The 11,073-nt window shown below is 45.6% G+C and overlaps 1 long non-coding RNA gene across 1 annotated transcript; it reads right to left on the bottom strand.

The window, feature by feature from the left end:
* Nucleotides 1-7,340: 7,340 nt before the first annotated feature.
* Nucleotides 7,341-10,204, bottom strand: LOC113903091. The gene is made up of 2 exons (XR_003514018.1): nt 10,060-10,204; nt 7,341-7,643 (listed from the first exon to the last, which is right to left on the bottom strand). It is a non-coding gene; the product is annotated as an uncharacterized LOC113903091 (long non-coding RNA).
* Between the last annotated feature and the right edge of the window lie 869 nt (nt 10,205-11,073).

Below are 11,073 nucleotides of genomic sequence, written 5' to 3'. Positions count from 1 at the left end.
CTCACATTGTGGTAGATAAGGTATCTTCATTCCCATTTTTTAGATGTAGCAGCTGAGCCTCAGAAGTTATGTGACTTGTTCAAGAAATCCCAGTTTGTGGTGAGACTGGGAGTGAGGGGCTCTTGGCCATGGATCTTTTCAGCGAGCTTTTGCCTTTCTTGCTCCCTCTGCCCAGGTGATTTTTCCCCTTGTTATCGTTCAGTCGTTAAGTCGTGTCTGACTCTCTGCGACCCCATGGACTGCAGCACGCCAGGCCTCCCTGTCCATCACCAGCTCCCGAAGTTTACTCAAACTCACGTCCATTGAGTCAGTGATGCCATCCAACCTCTGCTTTTCCCCATAAGTCTTGGCATAAGTGGCTCCTTTTTGTTCAGATATTTCCTCCTCAAGTGACATCCCCATCTGATCAGCCTGTATCACATTTTCCTGTGTATTTTCTGCATAGCACTTCCTAGTAACTGAAATTATTAATGTTCTGGGTTTCCCTCCACTCAAAAGTGAGCTCCATGAAAATAGGGGCAGTATCTGTCTTGTTCACCACTTTAGTCTCAGCACCTGGAATAGTAGATAAGGGAGGGAAACCAAGATTAGGTTAAATCATGGGATGTTTCAGGTGCTTCTCATAAGCTGTCTCATTTGATCCCCTCCCAACCGTTCCAGGTGGGTACTGTATCTCCTTTAGATGGATAAGAAAAACACAAAGTGAGGTTGAGTCTGTGGTTTGTTACTTTTGAGGCCATAGACTCCTTTGAGAATCTCCATTAGATGTAAACGTTTTGCAGACCGTGGGGAGGAGTTCAAAGACCTCTCTGGGCTGACTCAGGTATCCCAGATCAAGGAAGCCAGAATTAGGGAACTTGCCCAAGGTCTTTCTGGCCTCATGCCTTTGCTGGTTCCTCATCCAATGGCAGGGATAGATTCCCTTTAGTGAACAACAGGGAACCTGCTGAAGATTTTGGAGCAGACAGAGTTTATGATGCCCCAAGTCCTTCGATGTCTCTGACACGAGTTCAAATCCTGACTCCACGAATTACCAGTGTGACTGTGGGCAAGGCTTTTCACCTCTCTGGATCCCCTCATTTCCCTTTTTTTTTTTTTTTTCTAATAATAGCTAATCTTTATTTGATCTGCTCGTTAAGGGCTGGGTACTTGGGTGATGGCTTTGCAGTTGCTATCTCACTTTCACCACAACCCTTGGAGGTGCGGACTGTTATCATGTCCATTTTACAGCTGGGGACTTGGAGGCTTGAAGAGATGCCCTGACTTGCCAAAGATCATGGAGCTTCACCCTCTTCGCCACTGTGCCCCTTACATGTGCACCTCGGGGTGTGCCATGAGCTCAGGCTTCACAAAGCTGACTTCTGAATCCACTGCAAACTCTGTTCTTAGGGTTTGTGGGAACAGTTGAGTCTGAACAAGGTTGAAAAAGAGAAGAATGGCTACACTGCTGTGTGAATGGAGGCCAGTCTTTTGAATTTGTATGTTGCCGTTCACCCTTGAGGGCCTCTGGCCAAGCCTAGACTGGGCCTCTTGACTGGGACATCTGTGTTGTCCCAAGGTCTGCATTTGTGCACGTGGCCGCTGTCTCTTTTTAGCAATGGCATCACTTTGCCTGGAATTATGAGGCTGTCTCTCTACCTGGCTGGGGGCCACTGCTTGGCCATTCAGAGTAGAATTCCTCTGTCTTCCAGCCCCTAGCACAGGCCTGGCCCAGCAGTGCTGCTCAGGAAATGCCTTGGGAATCAAAGGGAGGACTTCATGTGTTGAGGATTTACTGTGTGCCAGGCCCGTCCCAGACACTTTATATGTGTTATCTCATTTACACACCCCAGGAATCCTAGGAGGGAGAAGTCACTGTTCCCATTTTGCTGAGAAGAAACAGACTCAGCTGGGCTTTGCCTTAGGACCACTTGGGATACTTGATGGCATCAGGACTGATGCCAGGGCCTGTGTGCTCATGGTGTGTGATGAATTCTTAAAGCTGTAGGCTGATAAAGGGGAGACACACTCCTCAGCACCTAGGATCCTCAGAGACTTTCTACTCACAAGCTTCTAGTCCAGCTCTCATTTCATCCCAGAGGAAGCAGAAGCCCAGGAAGAAGTGATGACTTACTCTCTGACAGTCCCTTTTTTCCACTTACTACTTATCCTTATGGGACTTCCTGTAGGGCAGGGTGAGATCCGATTTTACCCATTATTATACCACCCAGGGGAGCTTCCCAGGTGGCTCAGCGTTAAAGAATCAGCCTGCAATGCAGGAGACGTGGGTCCAATCCCTGGGTTGGAAAGATCCACAGAAATGGTAACCCACTCCAGTAGTCTTGCCTGGAGAATCCCACCGACAGAGGAGCCTGGCGGGCTACAGTCCATGGAGTCACAAAGAGTCGGACATGACTTAGCGACTAAACAATACCAGCCAGGTATCTGGTATTGTTGACACTCAGTAAATGCTTTTAAATTTTATTTATTATGAAAGTATTGAGAAAAGTATAAATACCCACCATATACCCACCACCCAAAAACTGCTAATGTAGCTGAAGGCCCCTGTGTGTCCCTTTAAACTGCCCCACCCCACCCCCGGCAAAGTTAAGAGTCTCCAGAATTTGTTGTTTGTTATTCTATGCCATTTTTTATTGAGATTTAATTCATATACCATAAAATTCAACCTTTTTAAGTTTTACAGTTTAGTGACTTTTAGTGTATTCACAAGACTCCATCTATCATCACTGTCTAATTCCAGAACAATTTCACCCCTAAAAGGATCCCTATACTCATTATCAGTGACTCCCCCCATTCTTCCCTCTCTTCAGCCCTTGGCAATCACTAACCTGCATTCTGTCTCTATGCATTTGCATATTCTGGACACTGAATGTAAGTGAAATCCTGTACGTGGCCCCTTGTGTATGGCTTCTTACATTTATCATAATGTTTTCAAGGTTCATCCGTGTTGTAGTACGAATCAATATTTCATTCCGTTTTTGCCTGAATGGTATTCCATTGTGTGAATACAGCAGGCAGGCAGGTGAATTATCCATCAGTTGGTGGAAATTTGGGTTGTTTCTGCTTTTTGCTATTATAAATAGTGCTGCTATGAACCAATTTTTGTGTATATTTTCAGTTCTCTTGGGTATGTAAGTGGATTCGCTCGGTCACATGGTAACTGTTTTACTTTTTGAGGAACTGCCACTGTTTCTAAAGTGGCTGCACTATTTTACATCCCCACCAACAATGTACGAGAGTTTTAATTTTTATATCCTCACCACCACTTGTCAGTCTGATGATGACAATCCTAATGGGTATGAAGTAGTATCTCATTGTCATTTCAATTTATATTTCCCTAATAACTAAGTTTCCCTGGAGGCTCAGACAGTAAAGAATCTGCCTGCAATGTGGGAGATCCAGGTTCAATCCCTGGGTTGAGAAGATTCTCTGGAGAAGGGAATGGCTACCCACACCAGTATTCTTGGGGCTTCCCTGGTAGCTCAGATGGTAAAGACTCTGCTGTGGGGGTAACGTGGGTTCAATCCCTGGGTCAGAAAGATTCCCTGGAGAAGGTATTGAGCATGTTTTCATGTGCTTATTGGCCATTTGTATATCTTCCTTGGAGAAATTACTGTTAAAGCCTTCTACCCATTTTAAGGGCAGAGAATATTGCTGTTTTAAGAATTGTTTATATATTCTGGATACCAGACTCTTATGATATATGTAATATATCTTATTTTATATATATATATATATATATATATACACTCTTATACCAGGTATATGATTTGTAAATAGCTTCTCCCATTCTGACAGTTTCCTTTCTGGCTTCTTGATGGTGTTCTTTGGAGCACAAATGTTTTAAATTTTGATGAACTCTAATTCATCTATTTCTTCTTTGGTTGCTTGTGTTGAGTGTCATGTCTATGAAACCATTGCTTAATCTCAAATCATGAAGACCTAGAGCCAGTTTTCTGAAGCAAGAGAAGCTACTGCAGCAAGAAGCCTGTGCTCTGCAGCTAGAGAGTAGCACCTGCTCTCTGTAACTCCAGAGAAGCCCACATAGCAATGAAGACCCAGCACAACCAAGAATCAATCAATAAAATTATTAAAAAGTTTAATCACAAAATCATGAAGACCTGAGACTTTACACCTATGTCTTTTCCTGTGAGATTTATAGTTTTTGCTCTTCAATCATTTGATTCATTTTTAGTTAATTTTTGTATATGGTATGAGGTTGGTCATATGCATTTTAGTCCTTTTACTCGGTGTGTGTTTGTAAAAAATAAATGAGTCTGTTCTTCCTGTTTTTTGGACTTTAAATAACATACGTGTTCTTATGCAACTTGATTTTTCTCATTCAGTCTTATGTTGGGAGAGTCATCATGTTGGTAAGAGTAATCAGTTCATTAGTTTTCACTGTTCTACAGGTTTCGTTGCATAAAAATACCACATTTTATTTACCTTTTGTCCTATGAATGATCCTTCCAGTTGTCTCTAGTATTTTGCTATCACAAATGATAAAATAGTCTAACATGTGCCTCCTTGAGCAATATGTTGACGGTCATGGGCATATTCAGCTTTACTAGATAATACAAAGTTACTCTCCTACGTGGTTTTACAAATATGTATTCCTGCCAATGATGTATTAGAATTGCCCTTATACAGCATCCTCACCAAGACTCACTCTTGTCAGGCGTTTTTGATTTTGTCAGGCTGTGTGCGTGCGTGCATACTAAGTTGCTTCAGTCATGTCCAACTCTTTGAGACCCTATGGACTGTAGCCCACCAGGTTTCTCTGTCCATGGGATTCTCCAGGCAAGAATACTGGAGTGGGTTGCCATGCCCTCCTCCAGGGGATCATTCCCAACCCAGGGATTGAACCCACATCTCTTATGGCTCCGGCATTGGCAGGCGGGTTCTTTACCACTAGCGCCAAGTGGGTGTGAAATGGTATCTTATTAGGATTTCCCAGATTAATAGAAAAATATTTATTTTTCAGTAAATATTTGCACGATTGAGTGGACGGCATGAAAGTAGAATGAATTCAGCTCTTTGATGAGGAGATGAGCTTTGGCTTTGCCTGTGGCTAGAGGGTGGCAGGGCTCTGGGCCTAGACTGTTGGCTATTTGTAGGGAGACCCTGAAACTAGGAAGTGTTGAGTGAGACTGACAACTCTGTATATGTGGGGGAAGGCAGTGGTCACCTTGAAACCAGTGATGGGACTGTTGCCTCAGGGCGGGGGTATTGTCTTGCCCTTCCATCTCCCCAAACTTTCACCAAGAAGGAAGGGAGGTGGAGAGAAGCCTGAAGGGAATTGTATAGGATGACAATGGAGTCCCACCATCTTAGGAATGACCCTTTCTTGAGGACCTTCTCATGGTCTCTGTATAGATGGTATGTATTTTCCTTGTTTATTCACTAAGTTTGGGAATGATGATAACGATAATAAAAATAATAGTAAGGATTGTGTATTGACTACATTATATGTGAGGCATTGCGCCTTTTCCTTTTTATAAGTAATGTCTCATTTAATTCCTGTGCAGTGTGCTGTGTGCTCAGTCATTTCTGACTTTTTTTCAACCCTGTGGACGGTAGCCCACCAGGCTCCTCTGTCCATGGAATTTTCCAGGCAAGAATACTGGAATGGGTTGCCATTTCCTCCACCCAGATGGAACCCATGTCTTCTTGCGTCTCCTGCTTTAGCAGGTGGATTCTTTACCATGGCACCACCTGGGAAGCCCTCCTGTGGAGCAGGTACTGTTATTACTCCTGTTTTATAGATGAGGAACAGAGGACCAGAGGGACAGGATAACTGAGGATTTGCACTCACGCAGTCTGACTCCAGAACTCCTCAACATTGTGCTGTATTGTTAGCCTGGCTCAGCTAAACCTGGAACAGCAAAGAAAGGAGACACTTGCCCAGGCTTGGGTGGTTGAGAAGCCTAAGTCACAGTATCAGCTGGGCATGGAGAGGGCAGCGGGGAGCAGAAGGAGAGGCCCCTGGGAAGATAGTTCCTAAGAGGCAGATTCCCCGCCTCCTGCAGTAACATGACCCATTAGGCAGGTCCTCATGGGCACCTCTTCTGTGCCAAGTCCTGTGCTGGCTGCTGGCGATGCACAGTGGGATCCACTCTTGTGGGAGAGACAGGTGGTAAATAAGCCAACCTACCAGTATAGGTAAATGTGGGCTTCCTAGGTGGCGCTAGTGGTAAACAACCCACCTGCCAACACAGGAGATGTAAGAGATGTGGGTTCGATCCCTGGGTAGGTAAGATCCCCTGGTGGTGGAAATGGCAACCCACTCCAGTATTCTTGCCTACAGAATCCCATGGACAGAGGGGCCTGGCGGGCTACAGTCCATGAGGTCGCAAAGCACTGGACACGACTGCAGGGACTTAGCACATGTGCACCAGTAAGCGTAATTTAAAAACTGAGATATGTGATACCAAGAGGGAAGAGATGACATTTGTAGAAGGGACCTACTTTAGCCAGTGTAATCAAGGGAGGCCTCTTTGAGGAGGTGATATTTGAGCTGAGACTTAAAGGACAGGAAGGAGGCAGCCATGCCCTAGTTTGGGGTGGGAGTATTCCGAGTAAGGGAATGGCAGAGGGAAAGTTCCTGAAGAGGCAGAAAGGAGATTGGTGTTGTTTATAAGCTCTCAGAAGCTGGTGGGTATGTAGAGGAGTGAGTGGGAGGGTGGGGCTACCTGAGGTGAGGCTGAGGAGTTGGCAGGGTCTCTAGGTCAAGGGCAGCAGACAAGTTTACAGTCTGCAAGTTTAAATGAGGTCCAGGGACTCCTTAGATACTCTCCTCCTGTTTGTCTCTAAGGACGGGGGTCTAAAATACTCGGGAGTGACTGAATCCTAATACAAGTATCCCCCACTTTTTGAAAGTTGGATTTACTTCAGCTTTCATAAAAGACTTTCTCTTTTAAAAATATTTATTTTTGTTTATTTGGCTGCACCCGGTCTTAGTAGCAGCACGGGGGATCTTTAGTTGCGGCATGCAAACTCTTAGTCGCAGCATGTGGGATCTAGTTCCCAGATCAGGGTTCGAACCTGGGCCCCCCCGCATAGGGAGTGTGAAGTCTTAGCCACTGAACAACCAAGGATGTCTCCATAAAAGATTTTTACTTCACTTTTATAAAAGATCTATCTTAGAATGGAAGGCAACCCACTCCAGGATTTTTGCCTGGAGAATCCCATGGACAGAGGAGCCTGGCGGGCTACAGTCCATTGAGTTGCACAGAGTCAGAGTCAGACATGACTGAAGCAAGCGAGCATGCGTGTACATTGATATAAACAACAGCTTGGGTTAAGCTCCAGGGAATTATGCGGAATAAAAAAAGCCAATATCAAAAGATTACCCATTGTATGATTTAATTTACATAACATTTCTTTTTTTTTTTTTGTCATTTAATGTGATATTTATCAGTACTTAAAAGGTTTTTCATTTTGTAGACATCTTCATTTGATTGTACACCATCTCCCAGCAAGACACCTACATAACATTTCTGAATTGACAGTTTTAGAAATGGGTGACACAGGAGGTTGCCAGGGGTTAAGGATGGAAGGGAGGAGGGTATGATTATGAAAGGGAGCACCTTTGTGTTGTTGGAACTGTTGAATATCTTGACTGTGGTGGTAGATCCTTGAATCTGCACAGATGAGAGAGTTGCACAGAATTTAATACATATATGTACATGCACATACATACACACAGGGTGTAAAACAGGGAAAATCTGAATAAACTTGGGGGATTGTATCAGTGTCAATACAGGGGATCTCTCTCTGTTATTTCTTTTTTGACTCTTTGAAAAAAAAATTTTTTTGTTTTAAAAAATATATATTTACTTATTTGGCTGTGCTGGGACTTAGTTGCGACATGCGACTCTTAGTTGCGGTATGAGGGATCTAGTTCCCTGACCAGGGATGGAACCTGGGCCCCCTGCATTAGAAACACAGACCCTTAGCCACTGGACCACCAGGGAAGTCCCTGTATTATTTCTTATTGACGCTTGAGACTATATAATTATCTCAAAAATTTCAAGTGAAAAGTGAAATTTAAGACCCCAAGTGTTAGGTAGGAAAATAGAGACATTTTAATAACAACATTTTCAACCTATTAAAAAAAATCTCTGCAGGCTGTCATAAAGGAGACCTCTTACCCTTGAGTTTGCAAAGTCTAGCTTCGCAGAGAGGTGGGCAGTATACCCTGATATATGAGAGAGCACAAGGTCACCCTGCACACCTCACGATTTCCAGGGTAGACTGTTTGATTCCCAGGGTAGACCGTTCGGGTTGGCTTCCAAGCCTAACTCGTTGAGCCTCTGTCTGCCCTTCACCCCCTTACCCCAAGCTGATGGACCATGATCACAAAGGCATAACCACAACCTCATCCCACCGTCCATCCATCTCTAACTGGTCTTCTGAGAGTTCTTCCCTCATTCTCCACTCCAAAAACAGATACCTGGACCTTAGGAGCAAGACTAGAACCAGTCCCAACCTGGGGGGCATCAGAGATTGTTTGTTGAATGCAATGAAATGGGAAGTTGATGTAGGCTGGGACAGCCTGTCCTGATCCTGAGACCCCAGGGAGGGCCTAGGCTGTGGCACAGGATTTTGGGGTGTCTGTGGTCTTACAAGATTCTGGGACCTCCGTGGTAGGCCTACAAGGATGTCTCTTCTAGAATGTTGATTGCCCTGGACACTATCTCAGAGTCTATCCCAAGAATGGAAGACCCAACAAGGCCTCCCCACTAGACGACCCCGACATACTCATCACTGCAGGGCTGGTGTGTTCACACTGTTGACCTCTTACCATGGGCTAAGCATTCTGGTTCATTTGTAGCAGAGGTCACCAGCCCCCAGCACCCCATGATGTGGGACCATGGCCTGTTAGAAACTGAGCCCCACAGGAGGAGGTGAGTGGTGGGTGAGCAAGCAAAGCTTCATCTCTATTTACAGTCGCTCCCCATTGCTCACATTGCCTCCTGAGCTCTGCCCTGTCAGATCAGCGACGGCATTAGACTCTCATAGGAATGCGAACTCAACTGTGAACTGCACACCCAAGGGATTTAGGCTGCACGCTCTTTATGAGAATCATCCCCAAACCATCCCCACCTTCCAAGGTCCGTGGAAAAATTGTCTTCCTTGAAACCAGTCCCTGGTGCCCAAAAGGTTGGGGACCACTGATTTCCCTCAGTAACATTTTAAGGCAGGTACTCTTTGTATATCCATTTTTCAGAGAAGGACCCCGAGGCTCAGAGAGGTTAAGTTACTACCTCAGGGTCACTTAGCTTGTGAATGGTAGAGCAACAATTTGAAGAGGTGGTCCTAAAACGTGCTCAGCCTCATCCATGCAGATGCAAAGCTGAAAAAGAATCATTGCCTGCTGGATGGGGCCAATGATACTGTTGTCAAACATTTACAAAGGGTGTGTATATGTCAGACACAGACCAAGCTCTTTACATACCTTATTTCCTTGCCTCTGCATAACAATCCAGTGGAATAAGATTATGCTAGTTTTATGACGGAAATTGAAGCTCCAACAAAAAAAAGTTACCTGCTTAAGCTCATATAGCAAGTTAGTGGTGCTGGACAGTCTGACTCTGAATTTTTTTTTTTTTTTTGGCCACTTTGCACAGCATGTGCAATCTTGGTTCCCTGACCAGGGACTGAATCCACACCCCCTACATTGGAAGTGCGGAGTCTTAATCCCTGGGCCACCAGGGAAGTCCTAAACAGTCTGACTCTGGAGCCATATCTATCAGACCCTCTTCTGCCAAGTTTCCTCTTTTTTATCCCCTTCTCCCCTCCTCCATACACTGACCCTCCCAGGCTTTCTTCTTGCTGCTCTTTCCTCTCTCCTCCTCCCCCAGGCTCACCCAGGTCCAGAGCCCCCACCCCCTCTCATTCATATGCTGAGCATAGTTTGGAGGCTGGGGATAGGTCAGGTGGATGGTGACCTCCAGGGGTCAGCTCACACCCTAGAGAGTCCTTCAGCCCTTCCTACTTCCACCCAGGTGCCTGGCAAGGAAAGTCCTGGAGGGGCCCACCAGCCAGTCCTCTTACCTATCGGCCATGGCCAAAATGTGTGTGGCCTGCAGGACGCGGTGGACAGAGCGAGCAGGACCCCCCTACCTGGTAGAGAGGCCAGCGTGCCAGGGAGGGGGGCAGTGCTGGGCCTCTCAGGGCCGGGTGTTTCTGGAAGCTGATATGAGCCACAGCAACTGCTGGCATTATCTGGGTTCTAAGAATAGCCTGGGCTGAAGAGTTGGGGGGCGGGGCCAGGGAAGAGAGCAGGAGCCTTTTTCCACTGCCCCCTCCACCCCTGCTGCTTGTCCTAGAAACTGGGAAGCCTTCCTTCTGGCTTACCACGTGCTCTGGGATGATTCCTCATGGATACACCTTGCCCACCTTTGGGTGGAGGATAGGGGGCATCCCAGGGATTCAGACCCAGGGCTGAGAGCACTGAGTCCACACTCTGAGGTCCAGCCTTCCCCGAGGCCCTTCCCATGGGCAGAGTAGGGGCTTGCTTTTTCAAGGACTGATGTTTTGGAGGCAACCTTTATTCATTCAGCAAACACTAAGAAACAGGTAGACATGATTCAGAATTCAAAGGTACAACCACCATGTGTAAAACGGATATCTAATGGGAGGCAGCTCAGCTTGGTGCTCTATGATGACCTAGAGGGGTGGGTTGGAGGCAGGTGGGAGGGAGGTCGGAGAGAGTGGATATATGGATACATGTAGTGATTCACTTTGTTGTACTGCAGGAACTAAGGCAATGTCACAAAGCAATTATACTTCAATAAAAAAAAATTCAAAGGTGTAAAAGGATACACAAGGGGAAAATACCAGTCTCTCCCTTTCCTGGCCTCTAGCCACCTAGTCCTCTCTGCTCCTCACTTTTCTCACTTAATGAAATATCCTGAAATTACAGTAATGTAAAGCACAGTAATATATTATGAGAGGAAACCCACATGTCACACTGTGAGTCTCCACTACGTGCCAGGCACTGTTCTAAACACTTCAGATGCTCTAACCCGTAAAGTGCTCATCGGAATCCTACGTGGTAGGTAATTT

Source organism: Bos indicus x Bos taurus, chromosome 13 (genome assembly GCF_003369695.1).
Source record: "Bos indicus x Bos taurus breed Angus x Brahman F1 hybrid chromosome 13, Bos_hybrid_MaternalHap_v2.0, whole genome shotgun sequence".
NCBI classification, from domain to species: Eukaryota; Metazoa; Chordata; class Mammalia; order Artiodactyla; family Bovidae; genus Bos; species Bos indicus x Bos taurus.
This window is presented reverse-complemented; position numbering and strand designations above follow the sequence as displayed.